General features: G+C 37.1%; 1 protein-coding gene across 2 annotated transcripts in view; it reads left to right on the top strand.

Annotated features, from left to right (window-relative positions):
- Nucleotides 1-24,509, top strand: part of Sema2a (Semaphorin 2a) — a 351,866-nt gene that overhangs the window by 65,027 nt on the left and 262,330 nt on the right. Inside the window, exon 1 of one of the 2 annotated variants that reach the window (XM_018455941.1) lies at nucleotides 7,487-8,188. The exons of the other annotated variant lie outside the window; for it this stretch is intronic. The gene's annotated coding sequence lies outside the window, so the exon portion shown is untranslated. Of the gene's footprint in view, nucleotides 1-7,486; nucleotides 8,189-24,509 lie in introns of those variants that run through there. 2 annotated transcript variants of the gene reach the window in all.

Genomic DNA, 24,509 nt, shown 5'->3' with positions numbered 1-24,509 from the left:
AGAACAAAAAAAGGGATGACAAATGTGATGGTTTGGTATTAGGAAAACGAATAGATCAGTCACTATCGCAAATAATTTGTCATTATTCGTTAATGTAACAAATCATTGATATAAATCAAAATAATCAGTATTGTCAATAAATAAAAGTCTATCAAAAAATAAGGTTGATTTTATATAAATTGCTTCTATTACTAATAATTATTCTTGTCCATCACTTTTGTCAACTGTCAGACAAAAAATAACCGATTAATTGTTTGAACCCTTAAGAAAAAGTGTTTCAATATACTGATTAACTATTCAGTAACTGATGATATTTCATCAGTTACTAGTGAAATATTATCAATTACTGAATAGTTAATCAGTATATTGAAACACTTTTTCCTAAGGGAATAATTGAATATTATCGATTATGCTCATCCCAGCAGACAACATAGATGGCGATTATTTTCGTTAAAGGACAGAGTTGAGGTACGAGAGAAAAATATTGAATGACAAGGCAAGAACGGAAAAAATGTCACTGCCGTGCGACAGGGGACAGGGATGTTTCATGTCATGGATTGACAACGACGGAAATTTCCTCCGTTCTCGTGAAGATTACGCGAATGGATCGGCCGGATCTGCTTCCGCTTGATTCCCACCGGACTCCGAAAGTGCACGATTCTTGCGGATATTTTATGGCATCCGGAGGAGAGTAACTTGAAATTACATTTCTTACGGAGTATACGATTTCGTAGTAACTTTACTCGCGTATCCTTACGCGGAGACGTGACCATTTCCGGGAGATAGCGGAATTTTCCGGCTGTCTCTTCTTCAATATCGGACGATGTGCCGCGGCGAAAACTTTAATATTTAAGCGACATTTAAATGTCAGCATTTAAATGTCACGGTTGATCGTTGCGTTAAAACGTATTGAGTCTCTCGCGTCGGATTAAAATGCGCCGAAGAGCGACAGCGATAAGAGTTTTACGGTGAATAAAGAGCGGCGTTGCCTGTCACACGTCGATATTACACACACAATGCCCTCAGTACAACAACGGGAAAGGGGATGCAAAAAATATATTACAAAGCAATTTCGTATTAGAGAATTAACAAGCCGATCGTGCATATGCGCAATCAAAACTCTGCCTCCGTCATATCGCGTCTTATTGTCGATTATAATTCAATATAAATGTGTAATAATATTTGTCGAACGTTAAGTTGATACAGCTATTACAGCACAATCGAATAAAACATACACATAAATTTAATGTTTTTTCGTTGTTAATTGTTGCCTTATTTTGCAATTTTATTGCTTTAACTGATTTAATAAAAATTGTAGCTAAGTTAACACAGCCATTATTTTTATCAAATTAGATAAAGTAATGAAATCGCGAATAAGGTAGTAAATTTGCAACAAAAAGCACTAAATTTATGTGTATGTTTTATTAGATTGTGTTTTAGTGGTTATACTATCTTAAGACATTCGGTTAATATGTCTAATACTACTCTTTGTTTGCTCGTCAATCTTTTTGAATTTAAGTATCAAAAGATAATATTTATAATTTCTTCGCTAAAGAAGCAATAATTTCTTCATATAAAACGTGATAATTTTACGAATGTATGAATGCGGGAAATCGCTGTCGCTCGTAACAGAGATATGCTTAAAAATATATATTACTGCTTAAGAATATATATATATATATATGCCATGATGGAAGTCGAGCGATAAGTGATAAGCGGAATGCAACAAGTAACTCATTCATCGGTCGATACGTCGCCATAGATTCATTTCTCCCTGTTTCCGGGTATCTCTTTCCTTCCTTCTGCTGTAGTACGTATTCTTGTGATGTATCCATCTAACTTCGCTTCCTTCATACAATCGCATTCTATGACTTGAATGCCTTTATAATGCACTTGCACTATCATTATCATTATTACTTAAGCGGTATATACGCAAGGATTTGAACAAATTAGGAAATATAGATAGATCAGGCTATTTTTTGGATTTTAATCTTTATAATACGATAATACGATAAAATGAAAAATAAAGGTCTTTTATTTTCGAGCAAACGACGAACACTGCAAAATCAAACTTGATATACCGAACGTAACGCATTTTGAAAATGAAAAAGAAAAAAATATGTGGAATTGTGAATCCATATTTATGATAGGATTGAGGTATTAAAAATTTGGAAACAGTCAGAAGAGGAAACATTTTGCGGACATTATCTTATGCGAGTGCAACTTAAAAAGAAAAAGATTAGCTACGACGCAAATAAAAAAAATAAAGCTCCAAAGCGAAGTTGTACTGCCTTTCATTTTTAGAACGATAAAAGTAAAATAAAAAAGTCAGTTTCGAATAAACGACGAATACTATGAACTGGTACATAATATGTGAAACGTGTACTTTAATAGCGTTTTCGACTGTAGTGAACTGCCGTTTGAATAGAACCGAGGTTAATGATGTTACATGGTCTACTTTGGTTTCTGATTGGACGAGGTCATAATACTTTCGGGTTAATCAATCTTTCTCTCGATTCAAACTCACTGCAGTAAAAAAACTGCATTAAGATACAAAACAATTCGCATATTTTTCGTGTAATATTTTATAAAATCAGGAAGACATAATCATCGAAATTTTTGTTTATTACTGAAACTGTAATTTATAAATTTAAAATGTTATACTGACGCGGAATATAACATAGGAGTAGTTTTCAAAAGTTAAGGATGGAGCAATAAAATTGAATTGAATCAAAATACCAAGTTAAAAAATCAGAATATAATCTATCGAGATTTTTGTTGAATTTGCAAATCTGTTATACTGTGAAGTAGCTGGGGGTTGTTTTCGGATATTAAAAGTGGAATAAGAAACTCGGTCTTAAAATATCAAGCAATAAAATAAAAAAAAATATAATTTATCAAAATATTTATATTTAAATTATTTCATAACATTTTAACGTAAAATAATTGGGAGATGATTTTTCTGAATCGAAAATAGGGTTTGATTACTTTGGCAGCGGAGCAACTCAATTAGCAACGAAATACTAAAGAAATATGTTTTGTTATTTATGTTTTGACATTTTTGTGGTTGTGTTAAACTGCTAACTATAAATTTGAGTTAGTACAGCCACTATTTTTGTTAAATCGGCTAAAGCAATAAAAAACACTAAATTTATGTGTATGTTTTATTCGGTTGTGCTGCAGTGGCTGTGCCAATTTAATAGACGTCAATACTCGCCGAGCTCACGACTGATGCACGGACTTGTCGCTGTTGCATACATCCGGTTGTATTACGATTATCATGCTCATATATGTGACACAACAACCACGCGACAACGCAAAGCGCCACTGCCGGTCGGGGCCCTATTGTGGTTCTCGGTCCGACATGTTGATAACGAGCTGATCATTGTTATAACTCACGTGCGCGCGCGCGTTGTTCCGTATATGACAGATATGTATGTGTTTCGAACACATATATCACATTTGGCCATCGTGTTTAGTTAAGACAAGTTTGTCGGCATAGTTGGACCGAGCGAGTGAAGCGACGTGTAATAACTAACTTTGCTCGTTGTTCGGTCAAATGTCTACATGGAACCGAGATTCATCTGAATGAATCACAAATCAATTCGAATTTCGTTAGATGTAATTACAAAGACAACTGATTTCTCCTTTTACCTTCAGTAATAAATACCATCATATCTTTATTTAGAAAGAACTTCTATAGAAAGCTTTTACAGAAAACCTTCCGCTAAATATACTTCTTAGTTTTTAAATACCTAGTATGATAATTAATTATTAATTAAGACTTAAATAAGAGAGACGAGAATTAAAGAGACACGCGTTTCTCAAACTTTATAACATCGATTAACTTCGGATAGCCGAATGCATAGCTATGCAGCATATGTTTTTGGCTGGTATTATACAATGTCTCGCACGTTTGAAGAGAAAAACACGAACTTTTCGCAAACGTCAATTCGTTTTCTCTCGTTTTGAATACGATATAGTGTGTCCATGCATCGGTTTTCTCATAATAAATGTCAGTTTCGTTGAAGTACACGTACCAGAGTGGCATTAATCGATTCCATGTTCCAAACACTACGTGATGTCAATAGCTATTTCGAGCAGTTTGGCACGACATAGATAAAGGAGCTAGAGAAATTTCCTATTCCTCGAAATATCGAAAGGCAAAAGCAGACATGAATAATTAATCGCAAGCCAATGTACGAAGCGAACCATGTAAACTTGAGAGAAGCTAGATAGAGAAGCTACACGCAATTTGCGTCTAGTGTTTAGTAAATTAGAACTGCGACTAGCTGTTACTTGATAACACGACACGAAAACACGAATCGAGTTAACGCGTCGCCAAAAAGTTGCTTTGCGTATTTTCTGATAAAGAATTTATCCCTTTAAAAGGTATATTAAAATTCTATCTGTCGTGTCGTCCGTAACCGAGATCAAAGTGAATGGATTTCTCTCTCTCTCTCTCTCTCTCGATGCTGGCCATGGCCAGGTAATACCTCGGTTACTCAGATATTACTAGTGTGGCGTAAGATACGTATTATAAAATATAAATACGATGAATGCACGAGAACGTTGAGGTGGAACATCATCGAAAGTATATACAGTCGCGTAAGCGTTTTATCTTCGTACAGAACGTATTAAAATTCCATTTATGGAAGTCGTCGTTTGTAACCGAGATCAAAGCTATAAAATGCTTTTCTCCACGTCTACGTGCAGATGTTTTACGTCTCCTCCTCCCTCTTTTCAGAGATTATTTAACAGAGTATGTTAAATATAAATTAGAATTCACAACAACATAGGCGGAATTGTGAAATATATTAATGTCGTTCATAAGGTATTATAATAAATGTTACGAAGTATTATTACCGAAGTGTTATTCTATATATATGCGAATCTACCATGTTATTCAATTAATATTTAATACCTATGTCGAAAATTGAGCGTTCAATTGTATATTGAATAAAAGAATATAATTCGCAGAATGTGAGATAAAATGAATTTGTAGTTTCGCGTAATACAAAAAAAATTTAAATACTTTGAATGCACACACTGCATATATAGTATAGAGTAGTACACGAAATGTCATACCATTTAATTGTCTCATTGAAACTTTTACTTATCAAATATTGATTTTTTTAACTGTGTCAGAAAATTCTGTACTTCGTGGAAATTCTGTTAATGTAATATTATGAGTTACAACTGGATGGAGGTGAAGACGCATACATCAGTTTGCGAAATGGTGGATAGACGGTTGATTTAAAATGTTGCGCATAAAGTGAAAGTTGTATTGTTTTACGCTGAAGGGTGTGGCAGAGTCTTGGAGATGGTTCCGCCCACATCGTGCAGATGTGCTTTATCTAAAGACTCGAGTCGAAAAATAGCCAAATACAAGGGCGCGATTCTAAGAAGTTGTGAAGAAAAACGGTGGTCATGTTAAGTGTTATCCATTAGAGACGATTTTTTTAGAAACAGGCTGTGGTAACTAATTTTATTCCAGTTCTGTATCAATTCTGTTAAAAATAAATGTTATATGCAAAGAGCATATGGTATGACATTTCGTGCGTCACATTGCATTTCACAAAGTAATGTGTGCGCCTTCATCTCCGTCCAATTTGGACTCACGATGCCACACCTAACAGAATTTTCACGAAGTACCTACATCTTTTTGTTCACACATTTAAAAAACCAATAATCTATAAGAATAGTTTTAATGAAATAATTAAACGATATGATATTTCGTGCACTACCCTGTATATTATATTAAAATGACCACATTATATGAAATACGTACCATGTTAAATTATAAACAGAAACTCTGTCTTCAAATTTGACGCAAATTACAAGTTATTATGAATAACTGTTATAGTTAATTATATTACACAAATAATTAAATTATTATATAATAGAGATCGTCTGAAACAGATTCACAGTTCTGAGCTCCCATTATACGTACTCGTATATTGACTTAAACCTTTCACACAAATTACGAAAATGATATGCATGGCTACGTACAGTGCATTAATTAGCAATCGATTTTGTCCATCATCGATTCATCTCAGAGAGGCGTGAAAATGAAAAAAAAATGCACACGGACGGAGTCCTTCTCGAGGAGATGCGATGTAGCTATAACAATTTGATCCACTTACCTCTTCGCTCTCTGCAATTATGCACCATAATGGACATCTCTGGATGCTCTTCCTGACGTAACGCCGAACTCGTAATTGGAACGCCATGAAAACGCTCGCGGCCATCGTTGCTACGCGAACAAATTAATTTATCGTTTTGCGATGTTACAGTTAACAGCGCTCCGGCGAAATAATGGCGAACGATGAAGGCGGGTATCGTAGTAAGGAAGCCGTTACACGAGTAAGTCCGTTAGACGGGGATATAATAGAAACGGGGTGAAGGAGGAAAATTGGAGACGAATGTTAGGCGAGGAAAAGGTTAGAGTAGGTGTAAAATGAAGAAAAGGCGGCACTGCGATCGCCACGCGAGAGGAACTGGAAGTAGAAGAGATATAAAGGAAGGAAAAAAGATACTATACGAAAGAGAACGGAGTAAAAAGGCGAAACTGCGCGGGAAAAAAACGAAGGGAAAAAATAAGAGGAAAAGAAAGAACGCGCGACGAAAAGAACGAGAGAGGAGAGAACAATGGGTGAAAACGAATAGACGCGGGAGGAATGAGGAAACTTGGCACACGGAAGAGGGCGCGCGAGAGGGAGAAAACGAACGGGCCGCGCGAAATAACGGAAACGTTATTTCGAAAGAACGAGGATGGGAAAGAGAAAGGAATGCGAGAAAAGAGGAGAGAGAGAGAGAGAGAAAGTGGCGCGGGTAGACGCGCGGCCGATACGGCGCATAGATGCGAAGGGTGGTAGATGAGAGGGGAAAGAGAGAGAGAGAGAGAGAGAGAGAGAGAGAGAGTAGGGTGCGAGAAAGGGAAGGGAAAGGGAGCGAACGGATGGAGCAACGGAGAACAGCGAGCGAGACTGAGCGAGACCGCGCGCGCGCGGCAGACAAGGACGTTGCTTGACGCGCATGCGCGTCGCATGGGTGTATCTTCGCTCGCGGTCGCCCTCGCGCGCCCCACCCCTGCTCCGTACGCCGCTACCCTCCCCCACACCGCTAGACTCAGTTACCGGGCCGATTCGCGAGCGTTGAGGTGTCGCGCTTTTTCGCTCCGCGACGTACTCGGCCGTCGCCAAGTTCTCCGAGGTATCGTTTACCGTTCCCTTCGCGAGAATAACGCGTCTCGTCGCGCTGTGCGACGCGCGCGTGCCGTGCGTTGCTCCGATTGTCGAAGAGCGAGAGAGACTTAGACAGATTCGGCGAGGGGGTGAGAAAGAGAGAGAGAGAGAGAGAGAGAGAGAGAGAGAGAGAGTGAGTGAGAGGGGAAGAGAGTGCCCCAGTTTCGGCGCGGTCACATGTGGACGTCGAGCGGCGTAACGCCGCGGGGGAGCAACGCGTTGAAGTTGGCGCCGGGTCGTTCGCTCCGAGCCGGCATCGTGGATTCGCTCCGGGATTCGTGAAACGCAAGTGAGAAGTCGAGTGAACTCTTCGTGTGCGCGTGCGTGTGTTGTGTGTGTGTGCGTGCGTGGTTATCGTGATTACGTGCGTGCTGGGTGGAATATCGTCCACGATCTTGCGCGAGAGCTTGCCGAGAAACATGAAGTTGTCGCGCGACGTGATCGACGTGATCGGAGACGAGACGAAGCCGGCGTCGCGCGACCGATGACGGTCGAGTGGTCCCGATTCCTCCCGAAACGCCGTGTCTCGATCTCATTTTCGGGCGCAATAAAAAAGGGAAATAACGCCGGTTTCCGGGAATCGCGTTCCGTTGACTCTTGTTTACGCGCGTGATCATGTTTACGTGACGGGGCGCGTAAGGAATCCGAGGTGCGCGAGGAAGACTGCGCGATTCGAACGCGTGCGAGTGTGTCGCCTTCGTGTGCAGATGAAACGCGCGCGCGAGCGGCGGCAGATTCGAAGAGACGTCGTGCAGGTCGTGCTCCGCACCCGCCTTCGTTAGCTCGTGCGATTAATTCGATTAACCTGTCGCATTGCCGTAAGTGAGCGTACGAACTACTGCACGATAGACTCGGCAAGACGGGACGAACTTCAAGCAGGCAGTCTCGTAGTTGGAATCAGGACAGCAGCCTGGGACGCGGGAACGCGCGACATCGATCGAGTAAGTGCTTCAAGGTCTCGACACGAGATCTTATCTCTGCGCAACAACCGTCGTGAAATCATTCATTCGCGTGATTGCGAGACGAGAGTTGTTCAAATCGTAGAGACGCGAATGAACGATAACGGTTCTTGCTACTTTCGCGACCGATGATGTAGTATTATCGCTTTGTTTTGAAACGAAAGCCGTTGACATTCTTTGCATTCTTTCATAACCTAAAGCTGACAATGTACTATATAATTCTAATACTCCGATTGTAGAAAGCCCAATAAGGTTGGAGCACAAATCTTTGCATAACTCATAATGCATAAAACATAAGAATATCAACCAATCAGAGTCTTTTGTTTCATGGAAACGAAAGAAATGAAGGACTTTGATTGGTTCATTTTCTTATGCATTATGCGTTATGCGTTATGCAAGACTTTGTGCTCCCGCCTTTAACGACAGTTCGGTTTCGTTGTGTTGTCGTTGCTTTTTTGCATATATCTGTGCGATGACGATATCAGGACTCGGTCGTATTTAAAATAAAGTTATTTAAAATACATATTTTAATAAAAACGTTATTTAGTATTTATTATTTTAAATAATTTTTTCTGGCCTATTTCTTATTTAATATTTTAAATGAGTTTTTGGATTTTATTGTATATTTTTTATTTTAAATAAGTTGTATTAGTTTTTTTTTTTACCGACCCCCTACGATTTTATATTTTTGGATATTTATTCGAAATAAGTTTCGGAAATTTATTATATATTTTTTATTTTCAATAAGTCATCAGTTATTTTTTTTATCGAGCCCTGGACAATATAATGATACCGACATTGTCGTTAACAGTTACAGAATCGGGTTGCATGGGCGGGTTGAAGGTATAGGATTACCATATCTGAATCTCAAGAAGAGAGTATATCGCCCTTTTTCTACAATAAGGACATAATTAAAAAAAATTGTCATTTTTGCAAAAAAAAAAAACGGAAACAAGAAAAAAAAAGAAAAAACTTTAAAATAACATTAGTATTTCTCTCTAATCAATTGTTACATCAAAATTGTATTTTTAAATTAATATTACAAAATATTTGAATGATTCAAAACATTTATTCAAACTTAATTTTTGGAATTTTATTTTTGGATTTGTGTTATTGTAGTAAATGAGCGGTATGTATATTTTGTAAAAAAAGATGATAATCTGAGGACGGAAGGGATTTTTCTGTGCGTTAAAAATATATTTATTTGATAAAATGAATTTCTATTGACATAATTTTTATTGACAATTCTTATTGAAATAATTTTATAAATATAAAATTTTAATTAATGACCAGAAATTTTATTTACGATTTCAAAAAGAGTATATGTAAGTACATTCTAAAAAGAATATACGGTTAACAACTTTGAAGATATTTGAATATTCACCAACTGGTGGAGTCTCCAAAAAAACCTAAATAAAGCTGACAAGAAAGATTTCAAACGTCGTGTGACATTCGTGTGATCGATAAAGTTTACTTAACTTTAGAATGCTATTACTGAAAGATACTTACAGTATTGTTATATGTATATTGATACGTAAATTTGACAAGGAAATAGATTACTCTTAATTAATGTAACACAAGTTTTTTATACATTTTACACTTTTAATGGCAAAATATGTATAATTTTTACTCGGATTTTTACAAACACAAATAATCTAATTGTTAAAAGAAAAAAGAGAATAAGTACGTTATTTAATTTAGTCTTGAAATGATGGAGTGTGTAGTTCAATTGTTGTGTATGTATTTCTTTATATAGTTAGATAAAATGTATAAGAATATAAAGTAATAATACATACAAAACAGCTTAAAAATTGAAATCATTTATTGCATGGCAAATCGGACTTAATGACCACTGAAGGCGTAGTTTAGTGCTTAATGACTTCGTTTACTTCTACGTAAAATTGACGTATCAATAATAACATTTCTAGGATTAAGCAGTTTTATTACAGCGATGCTGCAATAAATGTTAAATCTGCAGTGTCAAATTTAACTTATAACGTTTTCTACTGAGAAAATTGGTGCAACACCAGCGCCGTGCTAGGTTTCGATGAAAACTACACTAATGCAGTAATAGTGCAGGTTTAGTGCGGTTCAATGGAACGTATCATAAGATATCCATTTTATAACACCCCTAAAAATATATATATAACTATGTTCAAACTTAAATTACTTATTTTACATTATTCTGATTCATTTATTTATTTAAAAGATTTTTTAAATTAATTTTGTACATTTTAAGAGTTTTCAACTCAAAATGTCATTGCGAAGCTATTATTAGAAACATCGAAACTAACACAATGTCATTGTTAGAACATTGATTAGAATAATGTAATATCATATCATAACATAATATTATACTTTAGCACGAACACAACCTCAATTTCAACTTGCACTGGTCTCACTGACTTCAAAAATGATGGAGAAAGAGTTGAATTCAGTGCAAGTTTTTTGCACCAGTTTTATCAATGGAACATTAAACACTAAAAATATATGAACTGGTTTTCACAGTGGCACATTAAAGTTGCACACAGTATGCATTAGTTCTCCCAGTGAAAAACGCTATTAATTTAATTGTAAGTCAGAGTCTCCTATTTATATATATCATTATTTTATATTGGAATAAACAATGGACACAAATTTGACATCATATAGTGTCAAATTAATATAACTAACGATATATTATATAGTGTCAAATTAATATAATTAACGATATATTATAGTAAGTAGGAATGGTAGCGATTTAAATTAGGTTAAACTTGTCCATCGATTTAGCAATATGCAAGATTATAAATAATCTGAATATCAAAAAATATTTTTATGCAAAATATTTTTATTGCAACTCTACGTAATTAACTTTAGACGGTTATCGTAATATAAAGTTGTTATTCAACAGAAATGAGAAAATTATCGTATTATACATAACCGTAAAATTACATTAACCATAAACGAATTAGTTATTTTCTTAGCTCGTCGGACTTTATGATTTTCATCGAATTTGTTTCGAAATGTGGCATTGCGCTCGCGGGCTTAAATTGGTATTTCCGAAATTTTGATCGTTGTTTACATGTTCCTCGTATATATGTACGTAACATATGTAGGTATATCTGCTTATTTAATGGTGTTTGTTATTTCATAGTTTACACCGGTTCACACCTATGGTCACCATGCATATAGCGAGCGAAATAAAGCAATAGCAGGAGTTCACATCGTATGATTTCAAAATCCATTTCTATTAAATTATTTTCGTTATCAATATTCGATTAAATGTTTACACGAGAATTGTTATGATTACTTCGCGCGCGATATAAACACAACAGAAATTTTCATTGTCCATCGTCCAGTGCAGTGCGTCTCTTCAAACAATTTCTTTGGTATCGGTATTTTCGATTGAAATTTCTCGTTCCGTTTATTGCATGTGTACCGGTGCATTGCATAACTTTCCTTACATCAAAGCTTCTTATATGATGCCGGATTCGGAATGATATCGATGGCGCGAGACGAAGAATGTGCTTCGACTTAGCTATCTTTTAGCAATGCGTCTCATGCCGTTATCCTATCCGTGCTGCAGGAGACAGCATGTATTAAGTTATGGAGTTTCTATTGCGTCTGTATGCACACATGTATATACCCTGGCGTATATATATATGTGCGTTGTAGTCCCGAAATGACCTACTCGCAATCTCTAATATATTGCAGTAAATATTTGTCCTTGTGTTCCCCGTCGTGCTTATCCCTCGCAACGTTCTCCTACGCATAATCCATATGCGCGTGCAACTAGCCATATCCCGAATCAATAAAACATATAAATTTATGTATTATATTTCACGTATTTACATAAAATATGACATTGAGCTACACTGCATCGAGATATTGCATTTTTAAGTAGTTAAAACTGTACAATTTTTTTACGCTGTTTCATACGTGTTTTTTCAAATGCAAAACAGATGCGGCGCGCATTTGCGCATTGTTTGTTTATGCATAGAAACATGACGTTTTTGGCAGAATATGATTTGATCTGGATTTTTTACGAATATTTTTGAAATTTTCGTTCGTTCGCGCGCGCGCGCGCGCGTGTGTGTGTGTGTGTGTGGTGGCACTCACGACAGATCATCGCATCCACGTGCATGCTTTTTCTCTTTATATTTCACTCTTCCCGCCTTTTTCATTTTCGCGACCTGAATTCTCACTTTGATTACGTGCCATGCTACAATAGCTTTTGTCGGGTTCTTCGTTTCGATCGTATCGTTATTCTATCTTTTTTTAAAGAGCAGATAGGGCGAACGGTAGGGATAGAAGTTGACACGATACTCGCCCGATTACAAATGTGAAATCGATCTCTCATTGTCGGGGAATCAGTGAGGCCAAGCCGTTGCTAAATCGATTTTCAGTAGATAGGGCCGAACGAACGAATGAATGACCGACCGAATGAACGGCCCTTCTCGCGTTTTCCGAGAAGGAACGAAGTCTCGTTAGTCACGCTGGTAATCAAGGCTTCGCTTCGATTTCTGTTCGAATTGCTTTTGGTGTTCTTCTAAAACGAGAGGTCGGATCCTCGCAAAATGCGTGTAACTATCCGAGAACGTGTTTTATGCAAATCAGCCTTCTCATTCGGAACGCAGAGAATTCGAATTCTGAATTTGAAAAGCTCAAGATGTGAGAGACCATTTCTGTGCATGCCAATTAAAGAATCTCGAAACATTATCATGGATGCAATATTTGATCGTGTATTTATGCCACAATTTTTAGTCACGAGCTCGAGGACCAAATCGTGATATTTCATATTCAATATTATTGAGTTTGTTTTCGTAAAAATACAGTCAAATGGTTAACCCAATTATTTAATCGATTAAAGTATTTGTTAGCAAAATTATGAAGAAGATTACCCATTTATATTATATAAAGAAGATATTTTTGCATGTTTGTTGAAAACAAGAGATAAATTGCTGAGGGCATTATAGTGTACAAATTCGGGGCATTTTACTGGGCATTATTTAAGAGAATTGTGTATTATATTAAGCGGTATGAAGTTGTGCATTACTAGGGCATTAATGGGTCTTACTAGAGCATTAGTGGGCATTAGAGAGCTCTATAAAGTTGGCAGAACCAAATCAGCAGAATCAAATCGGACCTATCGGAATTTTACCATTGAAAATAAGTTAATATTTTACATATTTTTTCCTTAAAATGACTATTAGTGTATACTTACAATGTATATGTTAGTGACCTCAATATAACAAAGGTGCAAACCAAGCTCTTAATTTATTGCATGATAAAAATTTTTTTTAAGTCGACTGTCACGTAGGTGATCTAACGATGGCTAGGAGATTAAAAACAATTGTACAGTTTATGTATCTGTACAACTTAGTACAAATTCAGTTGCGTTAAGTTTTGCCTTCATTTTATTTTTTTAATGGTCCTGCCAGCGCGCGCTTAAATGTTAAACTAGCAGCGTCACTGTTTTCTTGGAAATGACACATGATATACAATTGTTTTTGGTGGTACAAAATAGTACAAATTCAATCCTATTGATATTATTTTTATTTTTTTTTTAATTGGTCCTGCCAGCTTAATATTAAGCTAGCAGCGCCACGATTTTCTTCGAAATGGCACATAGTACAAAATTATTATATTGATGGTAAGATTTAGTATAAAATGGATACTAAAAATTCCGATAGGTCCGATTTGATTCTGCTGATTTGGTCCTGCCAACTTTATAGAGCTGCCAACGTTTCGTGAACCATGCTGTTCACTTCATCAGGGTGAGGGGTGCACTGATACTGAGCTGCTTCCCCGGGTGACTCCCTTTTTATAGGTAAAACGCTGTCGGGAGGGGGGATTTTGGGAAGTGGGGGGGGGATACTCCGTTGATCTGTCATGAGAGCAGTTTTCGGGGAAGCAGCTCAGTATCAGTGCACCCCTCGCCCTGATGAAGTGAACAGCATGGTTCACGAAACGTTGGCATCGACCATGAAAGAAGACACGGTGATAACCCGTAAACCTTCTAATATAATCGAAGAAGAGATAACCGTGGAAGCTTCTTGACTGTAATAAATTACACAAATGCGTAATTTATAGAGCTGCATTAGTGGGCATTAGTGGGCATTAGTGGGCATTACTTGGGCATTATTAAGCATTAGTAGGCATTGGTGTACATAATTTTGATCAGCGGTTTACCTCTCGGTTGAAAATAGCTAGACAGTCATTGAAGGGTACGTTAATGTACATACGTATTTTGTGTGTATTGATGTTATAGCATCCTGATCAAAGTACTAGGTTTATAATTTTCGATCAGCGCGTTCCCTCTCGGCTCTTGCGCGCCAATAACAATCGGAAAGCTAGCAATCTCCAAAGCTCAAACAGACAATCACTTCTAAATACAGTTCGAGGGTGTTTTGATTCGAAACACTCGAACACGGAATTGCTTTGGTCGCGGGGCTATTTAACCAGTGAACGACTTCAAAGTCGCTTGAAATGTTTACTCACGAGCGTGAAAGCGAGAAGGAAAGAGAGAGAAAGAGACAGAGGGAGAGTAAGAGAAAGGGTTGATGAGAGAAAGAGAGAGAGAGGGGGGGGGAGGAGTAACAGGAAAAATACAAAATATGATACATCAAATGTTTAAGAAATATTAATGTCTAAATTCTAAGTAGAATCGTAAGGCTCGTAACACATTCTTATACACGGAGAGAATTTTGTTTTAAAATTTACTCTGAAAATATGGTAGTTGTGGTACAATACAATATTTTAAAGATTTTTACTATGCACTTCAGTAAAATTAATCAAATCTGGAGACACGGCGCTAAGCATGGCGCGAGTTATTTTATACTTTATTGTAATTTTATTAATGAATGAGAGAGATTTACATTAAAATTCCTGAAAATACATTGTTGTCCCACGACTATCATATTTTCAGGGTAAACTTTAAGAAAAAATTCCTCCGTGTAGGACTTATAAGAATTTTTAAGTGCTTATACCTTTATATAATATTTTTACAGACAGCTTCTTACTAGCCATAAAATTTACAAGAAATCATAGATATTTCCGAATAGTCGTACGTCTTATGATGCGCATAAAATTAAAATACTAGTCATAAGTTCTTACAAGTTTTACAAGAACACATTACGAGTCTTACGATTCTGTTCAGAATAAAATGTCGAAATGTTCAAATTGTTATATATATAATTTTAATATGTTATAGATAGTTAAAAAGTAAACGCGTTAAATTTTACATTCGTTATATATTTTGATTAATATTCATTATTTATGCACTTCAGAATAATAGACAAAGTATCATACAAAAATTAAAATAATTGTTTCGCTTGTAAACGTTTTTTATTGCATTCGTAAGAGAGAATCTCGCATTCTTAAGAATTTTACTTGCATCGTTATTCGTTTGTAAACCGTAAGTGCATCTGTTTAATAATTGCATTTATTTTCATTAAAAAAATGCTATTTCACACGACTATATTAAATTTCAAGATTGCTCGATTAAATCTGAATGGTACGTACTGAATTGTATTCACTTTTTCGTCGATATCTTTAAACATCTATTACGAAAAGTTCGAATAAAAAGAAAATTTTATGTATTTGTGTGAGGAAGAAAGAGAGAGAGAGAGAGAGGGAGAGGGAGAGAGGGAGCGAGGGAGGGAGAAAGTTTATTTAGTAGGAGTAGCACAAATATGATTGTTGCACTAGTTTCGAAGCTGTCGGTGCATTCCAATCACAAACTCGCCCGTACATGAAACCGGTACACTCCTATTCCCATAGATATCGTGCACCGAGTGCAGAGGTATTGGAAAATAATGAAGAGGTTCGGCCCTCGCAGCTGTTGAGTCACCGCGTGGTTCGATGGCGGTCTGTCGATGACAACGAGGTAATTACTTTTCAAACAGTAGACGTGCAAATGAACGGCGGTTTAATCTGTCGATAATATCCTGGGCATCGTTACCATTTTTATTTCCCTTCTCACTCTCTCTCTCTCTCTCTCTCTCTCCCTCCCCCTCTGCGTTCCAACGGTAGCAGCTACCGGTCGCGCACAAATTCTCCGCGCAGATTTAATCCGCTCACAAAGATTGCCGTATACGAGCAAAACGAAATAGTTTTTTTCACTGTTGGTGGATTAAATTCTCTTTTTGCTTTTCGATCGCGGTTTTCGACATGCAACTATTTCTGGTTGAAACCGATCCCGAAAATGGTTGTCTCTTGACTCGTGTCATATTTATGTAACTTTTGCTGAAGTGAGTAAATTTTTAGCAAATTAGAAGAATGATTATAAACGTACTTACATTCTCTTTTAATTTTTTTTTTCTAGAACTGTTGAAAATTTCATGTACTTGTCTCTCAGTCACTCACAATGGCTATTGTTTTATTCGAAGTAATGTGCCGGCGAACTCTCTTATATTGTCATTTTTTTTCACTGCTACGTCGACAAACCGGCGATGTTATTGCGACAAAAACAATTTAAGGCCTGGCAGTGGCGTGCCTCTCGATAAATCATGACTTATTGAACGCGTAGCTCAGTTTTGAAGCTCACCCACGGGGCTGTGTCGCTTGTGCGCCGTGATACGTCATAAGTCACAGCCGGTAGCACGTTGCGACGACATCACCCCCTAGCTCAGGGGGTGTGTTTCTTCTTGCTTGCTACCCTACCGGTTTTCTCCGTGGACTCAGCCCCCAGTTCAGCCTAGATGTAATAGTCCCATTAACCGGTTCTGTATCTTAGCAGCCCAATCCCCGCTACCCTCACGGGGTCGTTTATTGCACGCTATGATTGATACTGTAAAATATGGTGTTTTCCACGAACGACGGGATGCAGGCGTTGCTCTTTCGACTTATCGTTGGGGCCACTCAATCCCGCACGAACACGCGGCTTTACAGATGTAAGGGAGAAAGCAGCCGCCGAAACACGCCATTTATCCGCACACCCGGTATCGGTCGGCGATATTTCTTTTGACCACCGCGATATAAGAAGGAATGGACGATTAATATCGATGCCTCTGACGCAGAGTTCATATATCATACGTGCAACTTCAAGGTTTGCTTGGTCGGGAAATGATCTAATTATTGGAATTTTAAGACAAATGAGAGATCACGGTATTATATATGGTTGCCCGTTGATCTCATTCGTGGCCTTCGCACAAGTTTCTGTTGTGTGCAGTGTAATTTGCGCGGTCGGTTATTACGGTATTATTACGGTGCGAGATGTCGTTTTTCATTGCAACTAGTTTCCCCAGGTCCGACTGATGCCGAAGAGGGCCGAGCGGCTTAATAACGATGTCAACTATGACAGACAACGCGCGCCGTTTCGTGCGATAACGTGTGGAACGAGCGAGTGCTTCATTTGTGTTTAGCATGTATTGCCTGAACAAACGTACGTACAACTGGCTCGGCGCGACGTGATAGATCGCGAATCGTGCGCTTTTTTTGTTGCGGTAGCGTGTCGTCGTATCTTTCCCCCTTTCATTCATAAATCATATTCCACGTGAACATTTACCTTGAACCTACTTTCGTCGCGAACAATGATCTCCACGTCTGTCATTAGAAATCGCGCCGGGAGGTGCTGTGAATAAAGGGGTCGTGAAGAATCCCCGAAAGGCACGACGAAAGATATCGTGACGGCTTAAACCGATCTCCACGTTGCACGTGTGTACGAATACCTTGAAATCCCTGTAGTCGTCGATCAGCCCTAATTCCCGCACATCGCGTGGCTATGGGACATTATGGATAAAAGGGCGTAATGCCTTCTGCGAATGCAGGCCGTTATGGTGGTGCAATATGCGGGTAATCCAAATATATTGCGAGATGGTGTACGCCAAACGTAGAGCCGATTCATGGTCGTTGCGATGATTTTTCAAGCTGTATTTATAAACAATTGCTTTCTTAGAGAGTTTTTGTTTTGAACGAATACATTACAATTGCATTTTTAAAATAAGTAGGAAAAATATATATGAATTAAAAGACGGATAGAAAAAATTAAGTGATATATTTTTTAAAATTTATGTTACAAATTTGTAATTTATTATATTATATATTTTTGTGCTATATTATTTTGCTGCAAACTATTAAGATATGATTGTACTGAAGAGAGAAAACGGGAGCGGTTATTTATAAAACAGATCTTATTGAATGACGACGTAATTCTCGGATGCGAGCAGTACCGCTGGAACGAAGCGTAATATGAATGAAGTAGATTACATGCAAATGAAGAATCGATGCAGATTGCGGACGGCAACTGGAATTGCATTATTCTCTTTCTATCCGACAAATATGCGTCATCATTCAACGTGTGCAATAGAACTACATTTACTGCGCGCCACTGGTAGACAATGGGAACCGCGTTTTCTTGATCGATATATTATACTATGATGGTTGAGTGATATGCGGTGACGACTGATTGTCCGTGACGTAAGTGTCTCTGTGACTCTTCACCTCGATATCGTAATCATTTTTCACATTGCCGCGACACGTGTGCTTGTAGTTAAACGATAATATTAGATGGCTCACTGGAATATTACTCTCAATTCTCCTGATGCACGTTTGTTTCATTGTACGTATGACTTTTAATGCATTACCTCGATCGATCATTTCTCAACGCTGTATCACTCAAATACTTTTACGAGCCGATAACCACTCGCCGCGGGAAACCTATTCAATCTATCGTTCAATTATGATACGCGTTAACAGATACAACGGAGAATGTTATAGAAACATCTGACGTTATTGTTTATCCTTCGCAATAGCCGCGGAAACGTCACGATTCGTTATTTTCGAAACCTTGATCTTTCGCTTTTGACGAGCAGGACGATAGGACAGCGTGCGGGCATTGAAATATTTTTTTTCTTTCTTCGTGGATGTAATTCCCTGTACAAATGGAGGTTGTTCCAGGCGAACTCTCGGGTCACGTCGACGACCTAACTGTTCTGACACTAACCCAACCTTTTATACGAAGGGTTACCGCGCGAAAGTTCAAGAGAGAGACAGAGAAAGAGAGGGGTAAGGGAGAATCCATAAGCCATCTGCCCCCGCCCCCGCCCCCTTCACGACCAGCCATAATGTCCTCTTCGTCTTTCACCCTCTCTTCGGACTAGCGTCTACACGGAGTTGACTATCTTGAATCCTGTCTCCAGCTTCCCGGCTGAGAAGCTCACACATCTATAAACGCTGTTCCATCTGATATCTTATATCTATCATTTAGATCTAAACAAATATTACTTTTCTGATACGTGTGATACATTACACTCATGTAAATTATAAATAATAATTATAAATTGGAAATATGTTTGTATAAATCTGATGTAAACACTACTATCATTACGTAATGCACGTTCATATCTCATGTCTCTCTCAATTAATTAATTATTCGTTATATGATATATTGGGCATACGATGCGTATAAGTTTCTACTAATTAATTAAAAGCGCGATCGAAATCCGTAATCATTTGGTATTACTCGTGACTCTTACTAATTATCGAATGACGATCATTATCTTCAGAATATTGGATTGGATTTTTATATATAGTAATTACTTTCTCTTACTTTTATTAACTAATAACTGATATCTCGTCCTTTTGGAAACCTCAGAGTGTATAGTTTTGTACTGCATTATCAAATTTTTTTTTTAGGATCGACCGAATGTATTTACAGATGAAGTTCATTAATGCACTTTGTTTCTGATGGAAAAAACACATAGAGTATCTGTACTTTTTATCGATAGCGTATTCCGTGGAAATGGGATATTGAATCTAACGACGAGGTCAATGCTTTAATGAATATGCATCAACGTATGAAAAAATATTGTCCGAAAATACGCATTTCCATAGTAAAAGATTATTTTTCTCAATGTTACTACGTAGTTACTGCGTAAAAACTCCATATTCAACGGATTATTATTCTTATTTAAAAATAATAGCTTTCCACCGTGTTATAGGAAAATCGATTCATATCTGTCCAGCGAATTTGCGCTGTTAAAATAACTATTCTGTATATATTTATATGATAAGGATTTCCAGAATATTTGTTGGGTAATTTTCTGTAATAGAATCGATAATATCTCTATCGTTGACACGCACGACGTTAAATTATATCAATTCACGAACTGTCGAGAATCCGTGATATTTTATTGTCACGACATTATTAATTTCAGTTCCAGACAGTACGTAATTATTTCGTCTGATTATGTTTCTTAGTAAGGTTTTTATCTCTATGGTTCATTTCCTACGTTAAGAACAATTTTGCTGGATTTGAGTAGAACGAGTTCACGCCCCTCTCATAAATCTTTGTCTTTCTTGAGCCTGAGAAGATCTGATTGGCGGCAATTTCCTTCGTGCTCCTTTCGTCGTTTCCTTTCCGTCAGCATCTGATCCTTCTTTCTTGGTTGTGCAAAACGGTCGTGCGAATTTAAAATGTCACCGAAATATATACATATATAGATGTAACGGAATCCTAGTACTGTTTGATATACGATAATAATTCAATCACAATATTCCGAAATTAACAGTGCCGGATTCATCGTTGTAAATATTATGCAGATTTTGGTTTATTCAGCGACCTGTGAGGCGCAGACATAGCGTCGTAATTACCGTGCTGTCTTTCTTATCGCAGAAACTTCACGAAAACGTGGGACATGTCGTGCTCGTAATGAGCTCTCCGTAGCGGCTTAAGGCACTGCAACGGCTCGGCGAAGAAAGTTAGTTATTTACTCGCCAGTGCTCTGACAGCTCGTTTACGTACGCAACGCTATTTCATTTCCTAGACATTTCCGGATAGGCACTTTCGCGGGCAAACACATTAAGGCGCGCCCAACTGCTGCTCCAGTTCTCCGGTAGCTCTTTCAGGATACTTGATTTTACGATCTCTGATCCACCTTCCTTCCACGGGTTTAACTTCGCTTGATTGAGCCACCTTTCGCAAACACGTTAACTTTCGGTTTACTTAATGATTTGCTTCTTAAATTCGTATTTAAATCGTAACCGATTGTTCAAATATATATCTTAAAGAGTAATCGAGGCTAAACATTGTAAAATGATTGAAGTGCCTACAGTGACTTGTCTTGAAAGATTTCTATGTTTAATAATAGTCCTTTTAATTCTGATTTATTGATGAATGTACTTCCACATAGATGCACTGAGAATAAAATATTTGTAACTATAATTATATATTATTATATTATAATTATGATTATGACTACCGTAGTATTAGTGTCTAATAATAACTATATGTATAGTTCCAACAATATGGTTGTCCTCCAAAAATGATTATGTCATTATAGTTATTTGAATCATTTTTATAGTAATTATCATTTTTATGATTATAATAACTATGGGTGGTTTCCATTTGATGACACAAGTCGACACAAGTGTCGTTTTACCTTTGTCACTTTCTGAATGTCAAGAAAGATAGAACGACGCTTGTGTCGACTGTGTCATCAAATGGAAAGCACTCCATAATTATAGTCATTTTTCGGTTGCCAACTATATATATTGGTTGATAGAACTATTATATAGTTATTATTATCAATATTGTAGCAGGCATAATCATAATTATAGTAATATGTAATTATAGTTACAAATACTAAAATTTTTTGTCTCGGTGTGGAATATACTCTCTTTAAATCTGAATCAGTGGACAATCACTGATCAGTCCCAAGTGTGCTACTGAACAACGATCAGTGAATTTACAGCGAAATTAAAAAAATCAATAAAACGTGGGATCCCTAACCTAGTAAATTTTGTTTTAGCATATGTATAAATTCGATGTACCTATATGTTACTGAAATTGACGTTTGCAAATATCGGTATTTTAATTATATAACGCTCAAACTTCATTTCTTTTTCAGTTGAATTTTACAGGTTGAAATTTATAGAGTAGCGTATTCAAATTCCTTTGATGTAGTTTTGAATTCATAAATGTAAACATAATTATCGAAAATCCATCGTGACCCATTTTCGCGAGGAACGATCTCCGGTCTAGAAGGATATCGAAGTAATTTACGTCACGTGCCCCAATAAAAACTGTTCTCACCTTCGCACGTAGAAAAATTTGTTCAGAACTCGATCTTTTGATGCCGGTTAGGGGAGGAAATTTGAGATGTTCCGTTTCCGCCCAAGGAATAATTGTTCGCGATTCCGGTCACGAGTCACCGGAACTGAGAGCCGTTAAGCCGGAACTAATTGAACTGTTGTTAAGGGGAGACGGTCAGAGGTGAATGCAAGGGTGCTGTAACTTGGGTATTATAGAGATTCTCTGACAGCGTAGCACCAAATCCCCGGTGATAGATCCCGCGACATGATGGCCCTGCGATGCCCGGAATCATTAATACAGTCTGTAAATTCTCGACACGGTTAAAAGCATCGGATATTTTAACATTGATGCAAAATTCTGACCTTTTGTGCAAACAAATTCAATTAACTATGCTAATACTGCGTTAAATTTATATTTAGCGTAACATGCATAAGTAATACTTTTTTAAATCCTTTAATCGATATTTACTTGCGAATTGTACGAAGCAAGTATCGTACTCCATTTCATTAAAACTTTAACTTTACTTTCATATTATTTTTGAGTTAAACATCTCAAATACGTATTCATGGTTCGAAAAAAGCCATTTAAACTGTATACGTTGTGACTAGAAGTTCTCATCAACGAGATGAAAAAAAACGTTGACAGAAATGTGGCGGAAGTGAACTGTGACAGGATTTTTGTTTTGTTCCGCGGCTAGAGAAAAACATTTCGTGGCGCGAAACTCTTGACAGGTGGCACGATGGTTGGCTGGCAGCCACCCTCGTGATCTGGATTCGTTCACGTGAATGACAGAATCCGTCGTATACATGAGGGCGTAATAATATCGTCAAAAGGTGTTGCGTTACTTTTGTACGAGGTGCGGCAGCGAGCCCGGTAAAGAGGTGCAAGAATAAAAATAAGAACAAACGAGGAAACAATTTCGGTCTGAACGAGCGCACACAGCCATTGACTGTGACGACAACCAGAGTCGTCAGAGAGAAAGAAAGGGGAAAAGATAGACGAAGAGCATGCTCGAAAACAAAAGGGACATGGCAGCTCCCTATTTTGTACTTTCTGTGCGTTACTGTTCTACGTTATTCGGCCGAGGGTGTGAATGCCAGTACTTCAGTAAATGCTTTCCGCCGCATCGCACCGGTTCGCACGAAGTTTGCATTTGCAGGAACGTATGTACGAAACCAGAATGAGACTGTCCATACACATGCGGTTACGTTTATTTCGTAATGGAACATCGTGGTTTTTGGTTGCCGTAACACTCACGAAAAGCATTTCGATTCGTATACTCTCGTGTTCATCTGTAATGAAATTTCCCTATCTTTATATATTATCTATCCATGTATATTTAAAGGGAATTCCGAAATATATTAAGGAGATTCTCCTTAAGTCATTTGACATAATATAGGAACTTGATCAAATTTTAAGAATAAATTTGTTATAAAAATAGAAGCATTCCTGAATTTTTTCAAATTTTTTGACCATCTGGACCGAAAGTTATTTCAATAAAAAGTAATATTTTTTTCAATTTATACTCTAATAGAAAAATATATGAAAATGTATTACAAAATAATGATAAAAATCTCAATTTTTTATATAAGTATAAATTTAAAAATATTTATGTAAAGTTATATATACATTGAGATACAGACATTAATTGTTCAGTAAATAAACAAAACATTTATTTGTTATAAACTAATTGATGAATCTCAATGAAACTTTGCATAAGCCATGTTTTAGTACTTAATATACTTATATATATAAAAACATTTAGATTTTTATTTTTTTTAAATTTTTGTTTATAACAATAAAACTAATAACAAATAAAATAAATAATCTGTAAAAATGTGTTGCTCAATGAAAAGAGAATGTTATGAACACAACTTTCACATGTATATAGTTTGTTTATTAAAGCGTAAATATTAATTTATGTGTTTTATGCCCTTACAACCTTCTTAAGAAACGAAACATTTATTTTCTTATAAAAAATTATAGACCTCTTGATGAGATTGGAGTTTATGTGAACCGCAGAAGTGTTAATTCCATTACGCGTGTCTGCAATAAGAGTCATCTGATCGTGCGACGACTCACGTTGCGTCTAATTCGGATTTACGAGCGCGGCGTCGAAAGTCGACGGAGAGATGCAGCTTCGTATATTATCTGGTGGGACAGATAATTGTTTTCCACGCCGTTGTACTAGGAAAGCATACGTCTGATGTGGAGGGCGTGCACGAGCATCGCCGCGGAAAAAGCAGCTAGACATCGTTCTCGTTGAGGGCAAAGATGAGATATCTG

The sequence above is a fragment of the Mycetomoellerius zeteki genome, unplaced genomic scaffold, assembly GCF_001594055.1.
Source record: "Mycetomoellerius zeteki isolate Tzet28-1 unplaced genomic scaffold, Tzet1.0 scaffold52, whole genome shotgun sequence".
Lineage (NCBI taxonomy): Eukaryota > Metazoa > Arthropoda > Insecta > Hymenoptera > Formicidae > Mycetomoellerius > Mycetomoellerius zeteki.
The sequence above is the reverse complement of the archived record's forward strand: the minus strand, read 5'-3'. Positions and strand labels throughout refer to the sequence as shown.